This window comes from Macaca mulatta, chromosome 18 (assembly GCF_049350105.2).
Source record: "Macaca mulatta isolate MMU2019108-1 chromosome 18, T2T-MMU8v2.0, whole genome shotgun sequence".
In the NCBI taxonomy this organism is placed as follows: domain Eukaryota; kingdom Metazoa; phylum Chordata; class Mammalia; order Primates; family Cercopithecidae; genus Macaca; species Macaca mulatta.
In genome coordinates this window covers 12,428,212-12,450,339 of record NC_133423.1, presented here as the reverse complement: position 1 = coordinate 12,450,339, position 22,128 = coordinate 12,428,212, and the positions used below count along the sequence as shown (strand labels likewise).

Here is a 22,128-nt window from a genome sequence, read left to right as displayed (position 1 = left end):
GTAGCTGGGACTATAGGCACCCACCACCATACCTGGCTAATTTTTGTATTCTTGGTAGAGATGGGGTTTCACCATGTTGGCCAGTCTGCTCTTGAACTCCTGACCTCAAGCAATCTGCCCACCCTGGCCTCCCAAAGTGCTGGGATTACAGGCATGAACCACCGTACATGGCCGGATTTTACATTTTTGATGGTCAAGTGGATAGTGTACGTTTGTGTACACAGTATAAAAGTAAAGCAATGTATCAATGTATCATTCATTCACTCATATATTTAGCTACATAGGTATTACATGTAAACATGAATCAGGAATGTATCTTGTCTTCAGAATGCTTATTCTCATGATGGGAAGACATCATGATGCCCAGAAATAATTATGAAGGAAGATGAAAAATGAAAGAAATGAAAGTAGAGGTTAGAATAGCTGTCATAGACTTGACTGTGGAAAAAAAAAAACTCATGTTTAATGTGCATCTTGTTAGCATTTGAAATTTATAGCAAAAAAAGCAAAGATACTCTTGACCCAATACATATATTTCCATTGTGAAAAATAATTTCCCCTTTTAAAACAGACAGACTTCAATAGTAATGATTGTCATCACTATCTGAGAAAGGGCCATGTCATCTTTTATGTTAGTGAAATAAAGCCTAAGAAATTTCTGTGCTTAGTATTACCAATAATATGTAATAACGAATAATATTTTAAATTGGTTGAAGCTATTTTTTACTTCTACAGCATTATTTTTTAGAGGTAACAATTTACTTGTTTGTGACTGTTGGTAAAAGTGAAGACAGTGAAGTGTTTTTGCTAATTTTTCAATAGACTGTAGACAAGTGACTACTAGTATTGGTGGTTAAAGCACAACATTCCATCTTCATAAAGAGTCTTTGTAAGTAGTTGATTTTCTAATCTTAGTGATAGATTTACTTTGAAAAATCTAGGGGGTGTGTGTGTGTGTGTATAGGCGGGTGGGTGTGTATGATAGTGTTGCTGAATCATAAAGGGTATATCATTAAAAACAAAAGGAAAAGGAAAAAAGAGTCTTTGAATTTCAGCAATATTCATCTCAATGACTATCCAGTTCTCATCATGCACCTGTCTCTGTGCCTACAAAAATCCCACAGTGCTTTCACCTGGTTTCTGCATGCCCACAGACAAGAGTTCTAATCTTACCAGTGATTTGCAGATTCGGTGATATAATTAAGAACAGTAAACCAATAAAATCAGCTAAAACCAAAAATCACTATTTTTACTTGGTAAAATTTATCTTGAGGAATCAGCCGTGTATTTTATGGGACTGAAAATTTCAACTCTTTCTTTTGACAAAAGCCTATGGTTTCTTTTTTGCTGTACTGCATTTTAATTGAAGATCCCAAGTATTAGAACATATTAAAATATTGTGAACACTCTAAAATTGCTTTGTCATTTTAGTCAATTTTGTGTGTGTATATGTGCATATGAGAGAGGCTGGGAAGAGCGTCCATGTATTGATCTCTGTGGGAGTTTGGCTAAATCCTCACAAAAATATTTTTTAATGGATTTATCATTTAGAAAAAAAAAAGATCTATAAGTTTGTTGTTTCTGACATAAAAAACTTTGACACAAGACTCTGAATCTTTGTATGTTGTAGTTTTCTAATCTATAATGTGAAGGAGTTATTTGTTACTAACTTCATTCTCACAGTATTCTTACCATAATGCAATTTATGCTTACAAGATGTTTTAAAACATTTCAAGGAATGCGTTTCATGGTCGCAAGACATAATCGTAAGATATCTGTCTTTGAACTCTTCCACTGACATTTAGAAATGTTTTATTATGCCCCTGAGAACAGTTCTGTTTTCCTCTCATTTGATAAACATTTTTTCTCGCATAAATTTTTTTTTTTTTTTTTTTTGAGACGGAGTGTCACTCTGTCGCCCAAGCTGGAGTGCAATGGCACAATCTCAGCTCACTGCAAACTGCGCCTCCCAGGTTCACACCATTCTCTTGCCTCAGCCTCCCAGATACTGTTTTTTTGGAAAATAGAAGCATCACTTAATTATCAGTTAACACAGAAAACTAAATGATTTTCTAGATTAAATATTGTATTGCACAAACATCATTTTACCTAGCAAGCAAAAAAAAAAAAAAAAGCAGAGAATAATTATTTTAAAAAATACATTAATGCAAAAAGTGAGTAAAAATAAAATTAATCTCAACTTAAACATGATTTTATACTAATTTTACCAGAAATTCGCTCAGCAAATAGAAAATTGAAGCAAATGTGATAATATCAATTTTGGTAACAAGAGGCATATGAATACAAATCCAGTAGTTATAAATAAGTACAGAAATAATACATTTGTTAATATTAATAATTGTTAACAAACATAAGAGGCATACTGGCAGGAAGAAAACAGTTTTGAAATTTAAATTCAACTGATAATAGATATTAGAAGATAAAGAGAAAAAATATAGCAATGGGTTTTGTTTTGTTTTGTTCTGTTCTGTTTTAGCTATTTAAACAGTCAGAAAACATGTCTGCTTTAAGATAAGAGCGTATCCTTTGGCGATCCTGCAGGAGGGATTTCAGAATGGCGGAGAGAATCTCTCCCTGCACTCATCTGTGAATTCCAGCATCTTCACTGAGTCTCACAAAATCCTTTCTAATCCTGAGTAGAATCTATTCTATTTTTAGTTCAGTATTTCCAGCTACCTTTGTTACTCTTGGCTACTGTTCAAAATTGCCTCTAAAACTAAGAAATTATTCTGTGCCACATGTACAACAAATTCTCCAGAAAACATTCTTCATGTATATTTAATATATTTGAGATCGGTTCCCAGGATCAATTGCTTCTACCCGGTTCACTTCTTGTTTGGTCTTTTGTTGATTCTTGTCTCTTCTTCAAATTCTGTTTTACTTATTTAATCCACTTTGAGGTTGATTACATTAATGAGTTTATGGCATTATTAATTGATTAAACTAATGGCATTATGTTTTAATCCAGCAAAGTTGTTTATTTAAAAAATGAGGGGAGAATTCTGTTTCTGGGAAGATGGAGTAGTTGCGTTTTTTACTATTTCTTTTGCTGAATATGAGTAAAAACACTGGGAATTATATATAAAATAAATATAAGATTGTAAAATGTGTAGAGAAGAATGCAGGCCAGAAAGCAATTCTGGAACCTGAGTAATGGCATGGTGGTGAGTTCTCTGAATTTTCTTCTTGCAAAATATATCTTAGACTTGGAAATGAAGAAATTGACAACCTAGAAAAACCGGCACATGCATGAAGGAGAAAGATAGCAAATGTATGAAGGGGAAAAATCTTGCTTTTTCTAGCCAAAGAACTGGGAAATGAGCAAACTGGCAAGACAGAAAACTTTGAGACAATAACCATTCTACTCCAGCTAGACAAAACTGGAGTCCTGCTCTCACTTATGGCAGTAAAGACTGAGTAAGGAGACTTCCACCCTTGCGGAGCTATAAAGAAGTGTCCAACATTCTACCGGGGCGGGGGGGGAGTTCAGAAATGGTCAAATAAGGAGCGAGGACTTTCATCATTACCAGTTGGTAATAAGGCCCCTCCCCATGGTGTCATGGAGACCACATGGGTAGCCTTTATTGCCCCTCCCCCCAGCAGTAAGAAGGCCCCTTTCTTCCACAGGAAACCATACCCCAGCCCATCCTCACTGTCATACCCAAACATCCTTCAACAGGCTAGGAAAACTGACTACTTAAATATGGGCATCAAAAAAGAAAATATGACATTGATTTATTATTAGAACAAAGATGAGAACAAGCATGACAACATTCCAACAGGCAATGATGGACACCAAAAAATGGAACTCTGAGTTCATGAGAAATTTCTTGAAATAAAACAAAATGTTGAAATCTAGTTAGTGATGGAAAATAATGTGTGTCTGGGAAAATACAACCAGAATAAACAATACTGATACATATCCTAATAATGCTATTGGTCTTCAAAGAATGGAAAACTTCCCTCAGATATCCAGACAAAATATCCCAGGGAAGAAAAATTAGATGCTTTTCAGACTTTGCTCAGTTACTTCTATGCCAGAATTGGGGGGTGGTGTTAGCAAGGGGCACAAAGGACCAATATTTAAAACATTCAACGAAAGAAGATGATCAAATATAAATTATATCCAGCCAAACTATTGCTCATCTATAAATATATACACAATCACTTATCTGTGAACTTAAGGGAATGTTGTTTCAAGGAATTGAAGGAACCAACTGTAAATCTATTTCAGACCATGACAACATGACTGGAGACTTTCAGCATGAACCCTGCCATGATCATTAAATATATTTAAATGTAAAACGAAGGTTAAGAATGAAGGTTAGAATTACAGATATGTGTGATGATTATATATCTATTAAAATGGGAAGAAAAAAGGGAGAATAAGAGAAAAATAGAAAAAACTTTAGGGTATTCATAATGCTGACCAATATGGTGCTACAGAGAGGAACACCAAATATAATACAACAGACTAAAATTGAAGGGCAAAGTAGTTTACTGTAAGAAGGGAAAGAGTGTTTTCTCGCTTACTCCAAGAGTGGGAGTTAATGACCGTAAATGGAGAGAGAAGTGTCTGAGGGTATTACATATGCAATCATTAGGCAAAAACTGTAGGCCAGGCACAGTGACTCATGCCTGTAATCCCAGCACTTTGGGAGGCTGAGGTGGGAGAATCCTGAGGTCAGGAGATCGAGACCATCCTGGCCAACATGGTGAAGCCCTATCTCTACTAAAAATACAAAAATTAGCTGGGTATGGTGGCGCACGCCTGTAATCCCAGCTACTCGGGAGGCTGAGGCAGGAGAATCGCTTGAACTCACTTGGGAGGCGAAGATTGTAGTAAGCTGAGATCATGCCACTGCACTCCAGCCTGGCAACAGAGTGAGACTTCATCTAAAAAAGAAAAAGAAAAACTGTAAAACTCTAATTATTTAAAGAAATACTTAAAAATGAGTAAAAATAAGATACCACAAAATATTCAGTAGTATAACATAAATAATCTCACAGAATTAAGACCCCAAACATATAGGCCATATCAAAAATTTGAGTATAAGTCATCTGCTAAAAGAAAAAAATTCTCAATTTGCCTAATAGTAAAATTCAACCCTATGCTGTTCATGAGAGCCATGCTGGACAAAATGATTTAGCAAGGTTATTAATAGAAGGATGAGCAAATATATATCAGGCAACTATTTATCAAGCAAATGCAAATAGAAAAAACAGCATAGACCACATTTTTGAGGACAGCATAGACTTATGGTCAAAATGCATTATATAAGACAAAAATGTACAGGTTCTAGTACTACGGAATACAACTCACTGAAGATAAACCAGTTATCAGTGTTTCAATTAGACATATTCATAAAATAACAGTAGCCACTTGCATACAGCATAATTTATGACATGTAAAGAAACGTAAATTTATAGAGGTAAGGAAAGAAATATTAAACTAATATTAAAAAGAGGACATTTTTAGAGGCCTAGCTAGGGCAGTGGAAAAAACTTTAAGGACTTGGAAGGTTCATACATCTTAGTCAATAATAGTTGATAAGGTAGGCAGCTCTGCTAGATGTGGACACACATATACACACAGAGAAGCAGAGAAGGGAACAGAGACATGCTGTTAAAATATGTTTTTAAAAATTGTGTAAATTTAATTATGGGAAGAATTTTAGGTGGTAAGATATTTGTCATTTTGTTAGGCATGTGTCTTAGTCTCTTCAGGCAGTTATAACAAATTATAAAGGTGGTGGCTTATAAACAACAGAAATTTGTCATAGTTCTGGAGACTGGGAAGTCCAAGATCAAGGCACCCACAGATTTGACGTCTGGTGAGGGCCCTCTTCCTGGTTCATAGTTGGCCATGGTTTTGTTGTAACCTCACACGGTAGATAAAATGAGGGTCTCTTTTATAAGGGCGTTAACCCCATTCATGAAGTCAGAGACCAAAGCCCTCACTTCCTAATAGCATTATCATGTGGGTTAGAATTTCAACATACAAATTTCTGGGGATAGGACACCATAAACGTTCAAACCATAACTGTGATAATGGCATTATGGTTATGTATGAAGTTGTCTATAGTTTTCAGAGAGGCATACCAAACCCAGTATTAAAATGATATGACAACTTCTTTAAACTATCTTTGCCGGGCGCGGGGGCTCACGCCTGTAATCCCTGCACTTTGGGAGGCCGAGGTGGGTAGAACATGATGTCAGGAGATCAAGACCATCCTGGCTAACATGGTGAAACCCCGTCTCTACTAAAAATATGAAAACTTAGCCGGGAGTGGTGGTGGGCACCTGTAGTCCCAGCTACTTGGGAGGATGAGGCAGGAGAATGACGTGAACCTGGGAGGCGGAACTTGCAGTGAACCGAGATTGTGCCACTGCAATCCAGCCTGGTCAACAGAGCGAGACTCCATCTCAAAAAAATAAACTATCTTTATAAAAAGGCATAGACAAAAGAAAAGTTTAAGTATTGATAACCGTTGAAGTTTTCTATTGGGTATATGGGGGATTCATACATGATTTCTCTAATTTTTCGTGTATTTGAAATGGTTATATTGAAATTTTTTTAACATTTATTCTTGTTTTTAAATGCGTGAACTTTGGAATCAGACCCAGGTTTAAAGTCCAAATCTATATCTTTCTAACTGTAAGTTGTTGTCTTTCAAACTGCAATCTTATTTACATTCAATTTTCTAGACTGAAAAACGACTTCAATAAAACCCGCCCCATTGCGCTGTTGTGAGTGCTGCGTTAAATGGCAAGTTACCTGCTTACAGTGTACCTAAAATGATTTGCTAAGCACACTGTTTTCTGCAGAGATAAATTTACACTAAACAAGGACAGCGTCAGGCTGATGTCTCAGATCGCAACATGAACCCCTTCAGTTGGCCTTTTTCTTTGTATTCATACTTCTTATGAGATTAAAGAATCCTTAGCAAACTGACACAGAATCAGAAAACCATTTATAAGAGGTTATAATTTATAAGTGGAAGTCTAATGATGAGAACGCATGAAAACAAACAACAGAGACTGGGGTTCACTTGAGGGTGGAGGGTGGGAAGATGGGAAAGAGCAGAACAAATAAATATTGGGTACTAAGTTTAATACCCAGGTGATGAAATCTGTACAACAAACCCTGTGATATGAATTTACCTCTACAACCTTCACATATACCCCCAAATGAAAAATAAAAGTTAAAAACAAACAAAAAACTCCAGTGCCCTTGTATAGCCCTGACCTTCCATGTTGCCCAGTTCCATAGGCATTTTCGCCCTTCTGCCATTTTTCAGAGCTGGAGTGCAACTGACCTACTACTTTAGTTTTGATTGCTGCATTGCATTTAAAAAACTTATGGAGTTTAGGTTCTTTTAGGACAATAGTTAGTAAAAATGTCCAATATAGGACTGAGACTAAGGCCTAAACTACTGTTTGAACAGGGTGTGTGGTAGAAGCTGGAAAAAGCCTGGTATGTGCTATTTTCTAGGACTGTGGTTAATATCAAGTTAATTATCTGAGACAGTCAGCAAGGAGAAGCAGAAATTTCTCAGGCTGGGATGTGTGTCAAGCCATTTTGGCTCAGCCAAGTGATTTGTAATATCCAAATATCTTTCTTAATGAGAGCTCCATGCTGCTGTAAAATAACTGTTTCTGGCTCCATTGGTCTTGGATTTTGGGAGGACAGAGAGGTAGAGTAAAGGCAAGCAGAGTGAGAGAAAGAAACTAATTTTAAGAAAACACACACCCATTTAAGAAGTGACTGCCAAGTAAGTACATTAAAAAAAAAAAAAAAAAAAAAAAAAGACAGACTGTTGACTCATGCCTATAATCCCAGCACTTTGGGAGGTTGAGGCAGGTGGATCAAAACCAGCCTGGCCAACATGGCCAAACCCTGTCTCTACTAAAAATACCTAAATTAGCCAGGTGTGGTGGCTCATGCCTGTAGTCCTATTCAAGAGGCTATTTGGGAGGCTGAAGCAGAATTGCTTGAACCCGGGAGGCCAAAGTTGCAGTGAGCTGAGACTGCACCACTGCACTCCAGCCTGTGTGGCAGAGCGAGACTCTGTCTCAAAAACAAAATTAGACAAAAATGAAAACATATGAAGCAAAAGCCATCACCCTGATGCACTTTACCCTCACCAAAAAAAAAAAAAAAAAATCTTAGTAATCTAAACACGGCTTTAAGAATGGTTAGGATCCTTGAAGTTCTAAAAAAGAAAACAGACATGGAGACCTAACAGATAGATGTGAGAAGTACCAACTGGTAATCCTAGAAAAATATTTTTATATATAAATAAATCTTTGCATAAGCAGGATGTACTCTGAGTAGAGTTGAAGAGATAATTAGTGAATGAAAGAATTAGAGTGAAATTTCTACAAAATATGCTAAAGATAGATAATAGATTAAAATAATGGCAAGGCTCTAACGTGGAATGAAACATATCTCCTTTAGATAATAGGGTGCTCACATCTTTAACTAGTAGATGAAGTTTCCTACAAAGACAGAGAAACTCATATAAGTCAAACAAAAGTTCCAGAAAAGAGAAAACAGTTTAAAATTGGACAGAAATAAAGATTTGGAAAAATCCACAGTAAAATATAATTTCTTCAGATGGAAGGTGAGACGAGGACCAACAAATGCTCCTGGCACCAGGCCCAGATGCAGAGGAAGCGCTCTCTCCTCATGGGCTCCATCCGTATCTTGGCGCTGTCAGGCTGGGGCTGCTTATTCTACTTCTGTGTGTCTGGGAGAATTGTGGAATAATTGGACATTCTCAATTCTATCCCTCTGATGTCAGAAGAAACTAGGAAAGTAGTCAGCACTTCCAATTTGGGTTCTTTACCTCTGTTCTCTATCCCTAAAACCAGGATTCACTCTCTCTGTCTCTAATGTTCCCAGGAGGTGAACAGGTGTCATTGGCTGGTCTCTCTGTCTCCTTAGCCCCTCTTTTCAGGGACTTGGTCTTCTGCAAAGTCATATACTTTCTTGGGGCAAGACTAATGAGCCGTTCTGGTGAGACTTACTCAGTTTCCTGCCTCACATTCTGGAGATTACATGTGCGGTCATTCAATACAAAAACAGGCATTTCTGATGTACATTCCTAGTCCCAGGACCCAGAAGGTTACATGTCTCCTTTAGATAATAGGGTGCTCACATCTTAAATGACTAATAGATGAAGTTCCCTACAGGAGTTTGTTCTGGGAAGCTCCCTGATGAGAGATGAGAAACCTGCATATCCCTGTTTCCCAGGAAGCCACATAGAGGGAGCTGAATCCAGCTGCCATTCTAGCTTCCAATTTTCAACAGAAGACTCTGGATCCAGCTCCTCTGTTTGTTCTCTAAGGCAGTCAATGTGACCCTCTTCCATTCATCCTCCCAAATTTGTTTCACTAACCGTGAAAAGTCAGTGAGTCCCTCTGGTCTCTGTGAAGTCAAAGTTGCCTCTGCAAGGTTTCACTGGGTCTGATTTTTCTGAGCTGCATGACATTGTGCTGTGTTTTACAGCTCGCAAAAGAGTGTCTAAATATCTGAATCCACATGAAGAGGCCTTTTCTCTTTCCTGTTAATGTATATTGAGACATTTGACTTCAGAATCTTGACAATATCTCATAAAAAACAAATGCCTGTTCCAGCAACACTAGTCATGACTGTAGAGACAAAGAGATCCACTGATTTGTGACTATATCTAATTCTTAATTTCAAGACTTGCACAAGTTTCTGTGAATCCTTGTTAGTCTTCCACCTCTAAGGCCCATCCTGTTACATTTTAGCAGCATAGTCTAAGCATAACTCAAAGTCTTCTTCTCTGTTCTTGAAATCTTGCTCAATATTCCATTTACCTATAGCCTTTACTAAAGATTAGTGGATACTAGGTGCCCTTTCCTGACCACATCTTCTAGGCTGATACATTCACCTTCATCTGCTGTTCACCAGTCGGCACTGAACCCCTCACTAGGTGTTACCCTCAGTCACTGATCACTGCTTTCCCTAAAATATGCCTCCTCTCAGTGGTAACCTGTGACCAATGACTAGTTCATATGGGGGTAAAAGGCCTGTCCCTTTGGTTAAGTTGGGAAACCTCTGAAATGTCAACCCAGCCCCAGTGTCTACTGTAGGATTATCTCATAAAACACTTGCAAGTTGGCTTCTCCTACTTCCCAGTACTACCTTTCTTACTTCTTTACTGATGTATCTCACAAAAATCATCTTCCAGTAAACCTTCTCCATGGAATTCTCCATCTCAGTGTTTATTTCCAAGAACTGAGTCAAAGAAACTTGGAATCAGAGATGGAAGACTCAAAGAAAGGAAAGTGGCAATGAATTACTTTCCAGTAAAGGGGCAAGGAGGAGCCTAGCACTGATGGTAAAGTATTGATCATCCACTAATTGCTGTAGTAAGTGAGGCTATTAAAAGGCGAACCAGGGGTGAACTCAGATGGGGACATAAGAGAGTGTTTGTGCCAGCTGATGCAATGTCTCCAGCACTGAAGAAGTATGAGAGAAATGGCAGCTTAAAGATTACAGATTCAGGTGATGGTTGCTGAACATCGTTGACTCTTTGTTATAGAAAGATAACTACAGGCCTAGGATAATTAATCAATAGTCTATGGCAAATAGAGAAATCCGAGGAATCTTCTTGATTACATCTAAAACAATCCCAATATCTTGCAGCTGTTTCTGAGTAGACAGCAGAGAAAATGGTCAGGGTCTAATTGTGACAGTAAAGGAACTATAGACAAAGTTGAAATCTCACCCCCAGCCAAGCTCCTATAAGGTGATGGCCCTGAAACTTGAGATGGGGATCTTGGGTGATGCAGATGGAAACTTTTAGCAATATACATTTCACCTTCTCCCAGGATGATGTTAACTCTCCTTCCCTCTCTCATGATATAGTCCAATGGCACCTGGACCATCTGGATATCCTAGAGAACATCTTATGAGTCCATTGTGTTAATGATATCCTACTAAGCTAATCAGACTCTATGGGCAAGAAATAACATGTATGTTGGAGGTCTTAATCTATGCACTCTAGAAGGTAGAAAATAAATCCAATGACTATGTAGGATTCTGACACAGGAGTGAAGTTTGTAAAGATCCAGTGAGTGTGGGGCATGTTGGGATTTTCTTTCCCATGTAAGGGCAGATTATTGCAGCTCATGCTACTCAAAACTGAAAAAGAAGCACAGAGCATAGACCTCTATGTGTTTTTGTGGTAGCACATTTGGCATGCAGACATTCTGCTCCATCCTATTGAATGGATACACAGAGGTACCTAGATTTTACCGGGAGCCAGAGTAGGAAAGACAACCTGGGCCACTTGCTCCAAAAGCCTGATCAAAAGCAAGCTCTTTTTTCTCAGTGTCCAGGGAGTCCCGTGTCAGCAAGAGAAACAGGGCAGGGGCCTTAAGCTAGGTAAGCACATCTGACCAAAGTCATGTTTCCTCTCTTAGGAAGGGTTATAGTTGTTTTTTTTTTTCAATTGTGTATCAGTTGAAGCTAGGTTAAACTTCAAGTTCTACCTGGTTATTCTACAAGGAAATGTCTTGAATTTTACTCCCATAAATACACATAATACTGGTGCTTTCTCTGAAATATCCCAGTATGTATAGATTGTGAGTCTAAGAATTTGGGGCTGCTGAGGAGAGAAATGTAGTACCATTAATCAGTGCCTAGTGCCATTGATACTAGGTAGTAAACTGAGCATTTATTGAGCCTCTTGTTGCTTGCATTTGATCTTTGTCTAAGCTCAATATGTATGCATTTGAATCAGGGAAAGTGGCACAGAACAAGACACCAGTCACAATGTCCCTATGAAAACCATTGCCGTGCTAGGGATTATATGACAACTCTTTGTTTAGAATCAGAACTTTCAGAGATTTGCACAACTTGGGCTTGGCATTGGTGAAGGAAATGCTTTTGGGGTGCAGTAATGGGCTTTGAGGAGGATGAAACAATCTAGCAGCTTTAGTTTAAGTACATAAAACAGCAAAATTTTCATCACCAAAGACTTTACAGAGTAATCCTAATCCAATCTCTAAATCTTAAAGAACCATGTCCTTTATTTTCAAATGCATCTACATAATGAAATACAGCAACCAAGACCAATTACCTCAGAATGAGAATTAAAGCGATTTTCTCTGTAAGGTCATGCACATTTGCTCTTTTGCTCACTTTCCTTCTGGCTAATGGCATTGATCCATTAGCCCACTCACAGAGCTCAGAGTGAAATTTATAAGCCTGTCATATAGGGTAATTTGTAAGCATGTCGTAAACATAGGAATATAGGAAAAATGGCATTGCATTAGGAGAGAGTCTATTTAAGTGGTGATAGAAACTTTAGCTTAAATTTAAAAATTGCTTTTCCTTAATTTGACACTTTTCTCTGGTGACCACAAACATTATTTTTTAAATTGTCTTTTTGATAGGAATTCTCATTGATTTATCAAAATAACATTATCATGATGCACTTCACAGAAGTGCTCCACATTCCAGAAGCAACCGAGAAAGAAAAGAAACTGTCTGCGAAATGCAAGTTTCTTTGAATTGTTAAGACCAGAGAGGCACTTAAAATGTGACAGCTGTCACATCTCACTCTGGCCTGGAGCTAAATAATTATTTCTTGAAGCCACTTGCTCATGGATTCTAGACTGACACCAAGTAGCCATAAAATGCCTTATGCTGGACACCATAACTCATACCTTATAGTTCAACAATGAATGCTAATCACTAATTAATGTTATTTCTCTCTTTATTCTCTCTCCTTCCTTCCTTCCTTCCTTCCTTCTCCCTCCCTCCCTTCCTCCCTCCCTCCCTTCCTTTCCCCTTTTCTTCCTCCTTTCCTTTCCCCTTTCCTTTTCTTTCCTTTCTTTCTCTCTCTCTCTCTCTCTCTTTCTTTCTTTCTTTCAATAGAAGATCTGTGGAAAAAGTTGCGAAGTTGTAATTGGGCTTCATATCTGATAAATATTCTCCTGCCGCCAAGTAAAATTGCTAAGAGTCTCTTTTACTGCTTAGAGTGAGAGAAATAGTTTGATTTTCTTAACTGAATTTTCAGAAGTAAAGCAGAGTGCACAGTTTATTTTACATATGTCAGGGAAAGAATTTTTGCTATACTTGAGAGTATGGGAAATGGAGCTGGCTAAGAAAACCACGCTCTCAGAAGTTAGCAGGGACTTTTATTCTACATGTCAAGGGAAGGACTTTTACAAGTTGAGGTGGTGCTTCCACCTTCTCACTCACAGGTCCGTTGATGCTCTTTTTTAGGGGGAGGAATCCGTGGAGTTAAGGAGACAAACATTGGTCCATGTAGTGGATTTGTCTTGTGTCAACTTAGTTAAGCTAAAAGTACGTTTTCCAAAATTCCGTGTCTCAAAGTCCTGGGTTAATATGGGCCACCTTGTTCTTCATCTTTTGCATGTGATTTGGAAGGAAGCAGCAGTGATATTTTGCTTCTTTGCTGATGTAGGAGGCAAGATGCTAGTGCTGCATGCTATGGCTTGTCATTTGTCACTTGCACACTTTGCAGATCCCCTTTTGGCCTGAGGCCGGTGGATGATGTGATGCGGTTGGAGGCTTGGAGGTACCAAGAGAAAGGTGACTTTCCATTCTGTCCTCTTGGTTTTCAGCTCCTCTTTACGGTTTCCATCACAGAAGAAGTGTATGCTTATTATGGAAAGTTTTGAGCCTACAGAAAAGTAATTTTAAAAATTTGTAATTTTAATGCCCCATCAGTGTTCTCTTAATTTTTTTTGTATATTATCTTGTCAATCACAAGTATATTTACACCTATTTATTAATATACATAAAATATGAAACTATAAAAATATGTATGTTTACCTATTAAAGGTATACGTTTAATATTATATAATATATAAAATATATAAAATGAGACTATACACAAATAAGTATATGTGCAATATTTTAAAAGCAAATATGGAATTATATTAAACATATAGATTTTTAATTTGAACTTTTCTCATTGCAATTTATTATTAGCATTTCCTTAATTCCCCAAATACAGTTGAGAGTATTTTTTTCTTTTTGATGGATCAGAAATTATATATATATATATATAGAGAGAGAGAGAGAGAGAGAGATAATTTTGATAATTTCACAACTTATTATTTGTAACATCAAATAAATTGATAGAATTGTTACCAGTTTGGGAAAACTTCAATCATGGATCTTTCATATATGAATTGTAAGATTTCAAGGGATTTCATGTTTTCCTCTGCAAAGATTTATATTCTCTTTTTGTTGAAGCATAAAATACATTATTAGCTGTATTCACTATACTATGCATTAGGTCATCAGAACTTATTCATTGTAAAACTGCAAGTTTGTACTCTTTGACCAACAGCAAGAGTATATTTTTAATAATCATAAACAGCTTCATTTTTTTTCACCCATTCATCTACTGTGTACATATTCACACTCTTCCTATTTTTTTTAAGTAATAAAATAGAAAAATAATAAAACAGAAAGAACCTTTTTACATAAAATTTGGTGTAGATCGGTGTTTATTTCTTGAGAATACTTCCAGGACTTGGGAATTCTGATTTTATGGGCACTTCTAAATGCTCTTAATCCCTAAGACTAAATTGATCTCCAGAAAAATGTAAATTCTTTCCACTAAATCCAGGAGTGTTTTGACAGTTCTCCCTTTCCTGGAACCTTGAACGACACTGGGTGTGCTCAATGGTATTTTCTGGAAGTTTGGTATGAGAGAGCTTGCCCTGTGAGGCTGAGGCTGGCCCTGGGGCTGGGCACTGCTGTATTTAAATCTCAGCCCTGCAACCTCCATGCTTTTGGACAGTCCATCATCTCCCTCATTTCCTGTTTCCTTGTCTGCAACATGGGCATGGTGAATATAAGATCTATGCACTTAGTAGTTGCAAGGAGTAAATGAGGTCGTTTATGTAAAACATGTAGAACAGGACCTGACACAGAGCCAACTGCCAAAAAATGTGAGCTATTACTCTTATGGAAAACGCTATTTTATTATGTTAATTTTGATTTTCCTTTTACTATTACAAGGTTAATGATTTTCACATTTGTGTTACTCATTTATATTTCTTTCGATAGTTGTGTTCACATGCTATTTCTCTTTCAGTGTTTCTTTTAAGAAATATTGTATGGTATTTATATAAGAAAAGGGGCAAACTGATTATCGTATGTATTGCATTTTCCCTTAATTTGTTATTTGTTTATTAGATTTTATTTAATACTTTATTCATTTTGTTCCTGTGAAAGAAAGAAAGAAAAATGTAGGAAATCCAGATACGTAAAAATTTGGAAAAATGATCAACTAATATAGAATCTGTGCAATTGCTTCTTAAAGATAATTTTAAAATAATTTGATTTAAATTTTTTTTTTGTAGAATTTTTGGCTTCTTCCCTCCCTTCCTTTTTCATTTCTTCCCTTCCTTTTTCTCTGTCTTAAATATGTATATGTTCAAACAATTTGAGGATCATGCCTATATTCTTTTAAACAACTTTTACTCAGTATGTTGTAAATAAAATTTCATGTTATGTAAATAGATACTTTCATTGTTAATTGTCACAAAGTTCCATTGCATAAGTATTTAATAATTTTGTTTAACCTAAAGACTTATTCCCTATTTTTAAATGCCTTTAATGAAATATTTCCAGTTTTTTTCTAATATAACTAATATTTTGTTAACTATTCCAAGTCATTTTCATGTTATTTCTTTACTGTAGGGACGTTGTCTTAGTCAACTTGGGCTCCTATAACAAAATATTGTAAGCTAGGTTATTTGAACAAACAAACAAAAAAACCCATTTATTTCTTATGGTTCTGGAGGCTGAGAAGTTCAAGATCACGTCACCAGCAGATTTGATTCCTGGTTAGGGCCAGCTTCCTGGCTCCCAGACAGCTGCCTTCTCACTGTATCTTCACATAACTGAGAGAGAGAACTCTGGTCTCTCTTCCTCTTCTTATAAGGACACTAACACGGTTATGGGTACCCTACCCTAATGAACCCAATTACCTTCCAAAGGCCCCACCTTCAAATACCATCACATTGGGGTTCAGGGCATCAACATGAATTTTGGGGGAACACAGATAGTCTATAACAGCCCTAAATAAAAGACAACATGCTTTTTCAAATGCCTGTCAGAAAAATCATAACATTTATGTATCATTAATGATGTGCAGGAGTACCCATTCCTCAGGCTTTCCAGAGTATGAGGTTTTGTAACCCCATACTTGCGTACGATAACTTTCGTACAGATTACTGCAGGAGGGCTCCCCTGAAAGGACCTTGCAGGACTAAGATGGAGGTTTTCAGGACACTGAGATGAGGGAGATGGGCTCTGAACCAAAACTCCCCTATCAGATCTAACGTTGATTTTTGTTTTATTTATATGGCAGTCATATACATGCTTTTGAAAAGGGATATTTTTTAGTTACAAAAATTAAGAACTTTGTGTAAATTAATGCTAATTTAATAGTGACAAACATTTAATCATAGTTGTTTTTATTTTCTTGGTTAGCAAGGACATGAAAATTGTGTATTCATTAAATATGATCATTCTTTTTCTGTGAACTGCACATTTATCTCCTGAACTCAATTTTATAGTGTTGTTTGTACTTTTTTATAGTAAGAACCTTTTTTATTAATGATATTAACACTTGGATTGTCAGGATGTAGTGAAATAAATTAAAATAGTTATAAAAGAGCTGGTGTCATATGTGGTCAAATATATAGGGACTATTGTATCATAAATTATAATTGAATTTGAAAATGTCTTGTAAATAGTTTGGCAGAGATCATACTGACATAAATACTTGGGGGGTTTAAGGTTTGTGCTGAAATTTTCCTGGTCAGAAAGATAAGGAGGAAGAATAATTGGCTGACAGAAAAGAGATAAAGATTAAGACGCAACTAAGTTTGCAGATAAGCAAAGGACGTAACAGGATTTCAGTTAAGTGGGAACAAGTTTCCATGGGATTAGATTGTGAAACCTCCAGTCTGGCTGTTCTGGTCATTTGGTTTCATCCTCATGGTGATGGTGATAACATGGAAATAAAGTAAATGTTAAGTACACGTACATAGCTCTACCCTGAGAAGGTGATTCACAGAGTTTTGAGGTGGGAAACAGTTGAAGTTGAAAATAAAAGGTACTATACTAAGCTATATATTTTGGAGTTTCTTCAACTTTCTTAAGGTCTTGCTTAATCCACGTAATAATTAAATGCTTTATGTATCCAAGCTGCCTCACCTGTTCGACTTGGAGGACATAGCTGCATGGGAGAAAACTCTGGAACTAAGTTTGTCCCTTTTGTGATTTGTGTTCTTGGATGGTTGACAGGTGTAGAAAAATACTGCCTCAGTTGTTCTTCTTGGCCTTGAAAACACGAACATCTTAAAATGGGGATAGATAGCAAGAACATTAACAATGTTTTGCAAGAACTTGTTTTTCCCAATTTCTATTTGTTTTAATCTTTATAGTGTGTTTGCTGTTTCTTATGTATGTATCTGATTATTGCTGCATTTCAGTCGTATAAAATGTGCATGGGTGGTCAAAAGTTTTTCTATGATGTCTTTTTTTGAGACAGAGTCTTGGTCTTGTCACCCAGGCTGGAGTGCAATGGCACAATCTCAGCTCCCAGGCAACTTCCACCTCCCAGGCTCAAGCAATTCTCCTCCCTCGGCCTCCTGAGTAGCTAGGATTACAGGTGTCCACCACCACACCCGGTTAATATTTTTGTAGTTTTAGTGGAGATGGGGGTTTCAGTATGTTGGCCAGGCTGGTCTCGAACTCCTGACCTCAGTTGACCTGCTCACCTCGGCCTCCCAAAGTTCTGGGATTACAGACCTGAATCACCGTGCCTGGCCTACAATGTCTTTCTTTATGATGTCTTTTCCTGGTTATGTTTTCCTACTCTATGTCATTTAAACATTAGCCTAGAGTTATCACTAGTACTTTTATAGTTTTGTCTTCAGCTTTGAAATATTTAATAAGTCTGGAAGTTATTCTTATGTAAGGCTGCGGTAGAAATAGCAATTTTATTTATTCCTCATGTGTATCAAGTTGTCAATAGCATTTTAAATACCATTCTTTGTTCACAAATTTGTGAGGCCATATTTAACATAAATTGACGTACATTTTTCCATGTTTCTGTTCTGTTTTGTTTCTTTGATTTTTTAATTTGTTTTTTCTTGGTGCATTAGAATAAAAAAGAGCCCCTGCTTCAATATTTTAGTTGTGGAACCAAATAAAAAAACCATTCTTTTGGAATGCACCTGGTGTTTCCACAGAGCCTATTATGCTCTGTCTCTCATACTTGGGTCTTGAGTAAAACCAGACTCTTACGCCAGTATGTAGTGACCCAAGGCTGAGGTTCTCAAATACCTGTGAGCCTAAGAATCATCTTGGGTGCATGTAAAGGGTGCAGATTCTCAGCTGACTTGCCAGGGATTCCTATCCCGGTCAGTCTCCAGGGGCAATGAATCCCCAAGACCTACACTTTTAACAAGTCTCCAGGTGATTGTTTATGGAATCAAACCTTAAACAATTCCTTGAACCATTGTTTAGTTGGCTTTTATAAATTCAAAGCATCTAGTAAGAAAAACAATATTGATGTTATTCTTGACACTGATTTTATGACTTAAATCTGAAAATGGAATTATTTTCTGATTTATTCTTTAAAATGTTTTGTTTTGATGTAAGGTATATTAGTAAATTGTCATTCTAAACGTAATATTGGCCCTAAGCTTGAATACAAGCTCTCTTGCACCTCTGCTGACAATGCTAAGGTCAGGCCTACTGATTTTACTACACAGCTTAAGAGATAGAGAAAAAGTTGTGAGAAAAACCCATAGGAAATGCTCTCTGGGATGTGCTGGATCTCTGGTGAGGAATTTTAGAGCATCTGGGTAGGAGCTAAGAAAAATGCTGGTTTAGTGTCTTTATTATGCCCCTATTTAAAAAGCAGCTTAATTTTAAGGAGTAGTGTCCGTAAATATTTTAGATTTTTATAAAACATAATAAAGGGACAATATATTGTATGTAAAATCTACATGTAAGCCATAATTAAAGACATCTGAGAGGGTGGAGACGGTGAATAATTACTCTTCAAATAGAATTTAAATCCAGCTAAAGAAAACAAATTTCTAATGAGGAAAAGAGAGAGAGACTGAAAGAGGGAGAAGGGAGTAAGGGAGAGAGAGAATAAGAGAGCTGGGGGGAGAGAGAAAAGATTTGAGAGAGAAAGAGCTCACAGCAGATAAGAGAGAACACTTGGAGTGGGAGAGCTAAAGCATTTGCTTATTCACTGCTAAGTGAAAGGTGGCAATCAACACTCCAGCACCTACTATTGTCAAAGGGAAATTGCACCAGACTGAGTTTAGAAGAAAAGGAACACTTATTTATTTATTTATTTATTTATTTTGGGGGGCAGAGGGACTATTACAATAGGGGAGAGGGATTGAACTCAACTCTCTTGTAACAAAAGACAAGAGGGTTTTTAGGGTGAGCGAGTGGAAAAGTACTATGGAAATCTTAGGGGAGAGGCTGGTCAATGTTACTAGGCCATCTGTGTTGGCTAATTGGTGCTCATTATTGAGGTTAGATTTCTCTCCACCGAGGCTGAGAAGACAGTGGAACTATCATTCTTGATTGCATTTTAAAGAGGTGGCTGTCAGGTCCTTGTGCAATACAAACTTCACTGAATTTCAAAACTGTGAAGAGGCCAGAAGATTTTCATCTCCAAGGGGCAGAGAAAGGATCTACAATGGCAAGTTTTCTAAAGTTACTGCTCCAACAATAAGGAGGTTAGGGGCCTATAGTCAGGAAGAAACCTCCTTAAAGTTTACTCAAGCTGAGGGGGTTAACGTAACCTTGGTCGCTGCCACTTTGGTTAGGTCTGTCAGCTTAGACTGGATAGCCTGGTAGTTAGAAGCAGAGAGAAGACATGAATGTCAGCAGCGAGACTAAGTATCTAACAAGGTAAAGCAAATCCCAGCACTGATATCTGGGAATGTTAACAGCAAGGAAGCCGTTCACATAAACTTACAGAAACAAAGTAAAGGGACTCTTCTTTCTCTTTAAAGATGAATATTTGAATTAAAGGAGAAGACCCACTGAGATTGTTAACAGCTGAAGTTACACAGAGAATTTCAAAGGCAAGAGACATTCTCAAAATCCAAAATCTGCAGCTGACTAATTATGCAGCAGGCATTCTCTGACTCTCAAAAAAGTTAACATTCATTATTCATTCATCTGTTTTTTCACTACTCTAAGGAATTTATTTTTAATAATCACACGTCAGATATTATGTTTAAATTCATTAATTAATGATGGAAGTTACAAGATGTTGTAATAAGTTCAAATGACAATTCAATTCACTCATATATTGGGAGAAAAAAAAAGCTAAAGTGAATTTACAAATAGATGCAACCCTGTTCAGTATCCATACAGTGATAATGAACAGCATTTTGCAGGACAAAATTTATTTGCATTATAAGGGCAAGCTTGCATAATTAATAGTTTTCCACAAATTACAGGTTTGTTAAGTAGCTCAAAGACAATTAAAGGAGTGGGTCCCTACAGCATCAAGTATGCTAGACAAGACACACAGTATCTTTTTTACCCCAGTCTTTCACAATTTTTGCTGATAGGCTGCTTGCTAAGTAATTTACAGTGAAATTTATGTTAAAAGCATTGTTAGGGCTGTGAGCAGTGGCTCACGCCTATAATCCCAGCACTTTGGGAGGCCAAGGCCTGTGGATCAATTGAGGTCAGGAGTTCATGAGCAATCCGGCCAATATGGTGAAACCCCATCTCTACTAAAAATACAAAAATAAATAATAAATAAATTAGCTGGGCGTGGTTGTGTACACATGTCGTCCCAGCTACTTGGGAAGCTGAGGCATGAGAATCACTTGAACCCGGGAGATGAAGGTTACAGTGAGCCAAGACTGTACCGCTATACTCCAGCCTGGGCGACAGAGCAAGACTCCATCTCAGAAAAAAAGAAAAAAAAAAGTTAAAATAGAAATGAAATTGAAAATCCCTGTACAGGAGAGAGGAAAATCATCCCAATCCTAAGCTAATATAGTTATTATATATAACAAGTAAGACATATAAAACAAGATAGGCGTATAGTTCTTACTAATAAAAGTAGTTTCCTTGCTGGTATCAAAACAGACTTGATACGTGTGCTATTTATTTTGCACTTTGCCACATACCTTGGGCATCTTTGCAGATAGCATCTAAACTTCTTTGTTGCCTTATCTCTGCCATTCTTTGGTTTAGGTGTTGTCTGTATTTAGACTTTCTCTACATAACCCATTCCCTTCTCCCTCCCAGACCTTCTCACCTTGACATCTTCTTTATAGTGCTGTATTTTCTTGGAATATTTTATTTTTAATTTGTTATACAGGCACTGAAATGTTATCCTTACTGGTTTCTTATCTTTATGTTTTAAGCCATTGTTGTGATAAGCAAGTATTTGATTTGCCATAGCCTCAAATTCAAACCAGAAAAACGATTTTTTATCTGTGGAGTATGTTCCATTAGGTTTGGAGAAAAAAGTTTTCTAATTCTGTGTAGATGAAGTTTCTTGAATAGCTCTTGTATTTACTTTTTTAAAAGATTTTCAGTGTTGATGAAAGAATAATTACAGTAGAGTGTTTTCATATACACTTGACAATAAATACCTATTTTTTATTAACACTAACCTTGATATCTCTTTTGGTGATTTAGTAAAGGACTCAAAGCTTGATTATCAGATAAGGAAAGTGTATCTTAAATGCTTCTTAGGGTTACTTAACAAAGGGCACACAAACTAGTGAGTGAAGATGTTTTTGTTAAAATAAGTACAATTTTTAGAGTACAATGACACAAGATAAATATATCTTTCTAAAAGTTTCTTTTTTGCTCTAATTGCTGCTCTTTTCTTTTATCTTTATTTTTCTCCTTAAAAATCATTTTTAAAAATTACAATAATAATACATGTTTATTTTAGCAACTTAAGCAATGAAGAAAAAAGTCCCTTTTTAAATCATTAGGCATGCTTGGAAATGTCAGTAAGAGAAAAGCCTACTGCCAAGATTTGAATGTGTTCCTTTCCA

The 22,128-nt window shown here is 36.7% G+C and overlaps 1 long non-coding RNA gene across 1 annotated transcript in view; it reads left to right on the top strand.

The window, feature by feature from the left end:
* LOC144336470 (uncharacterized) overlaps window positions 1-22,128 on the top strand; it is a 415,262-nt gene that overhangs the window by 22,587 nt on the left and 370,547 nt on the right. The window lies entirely within an intron of this gene.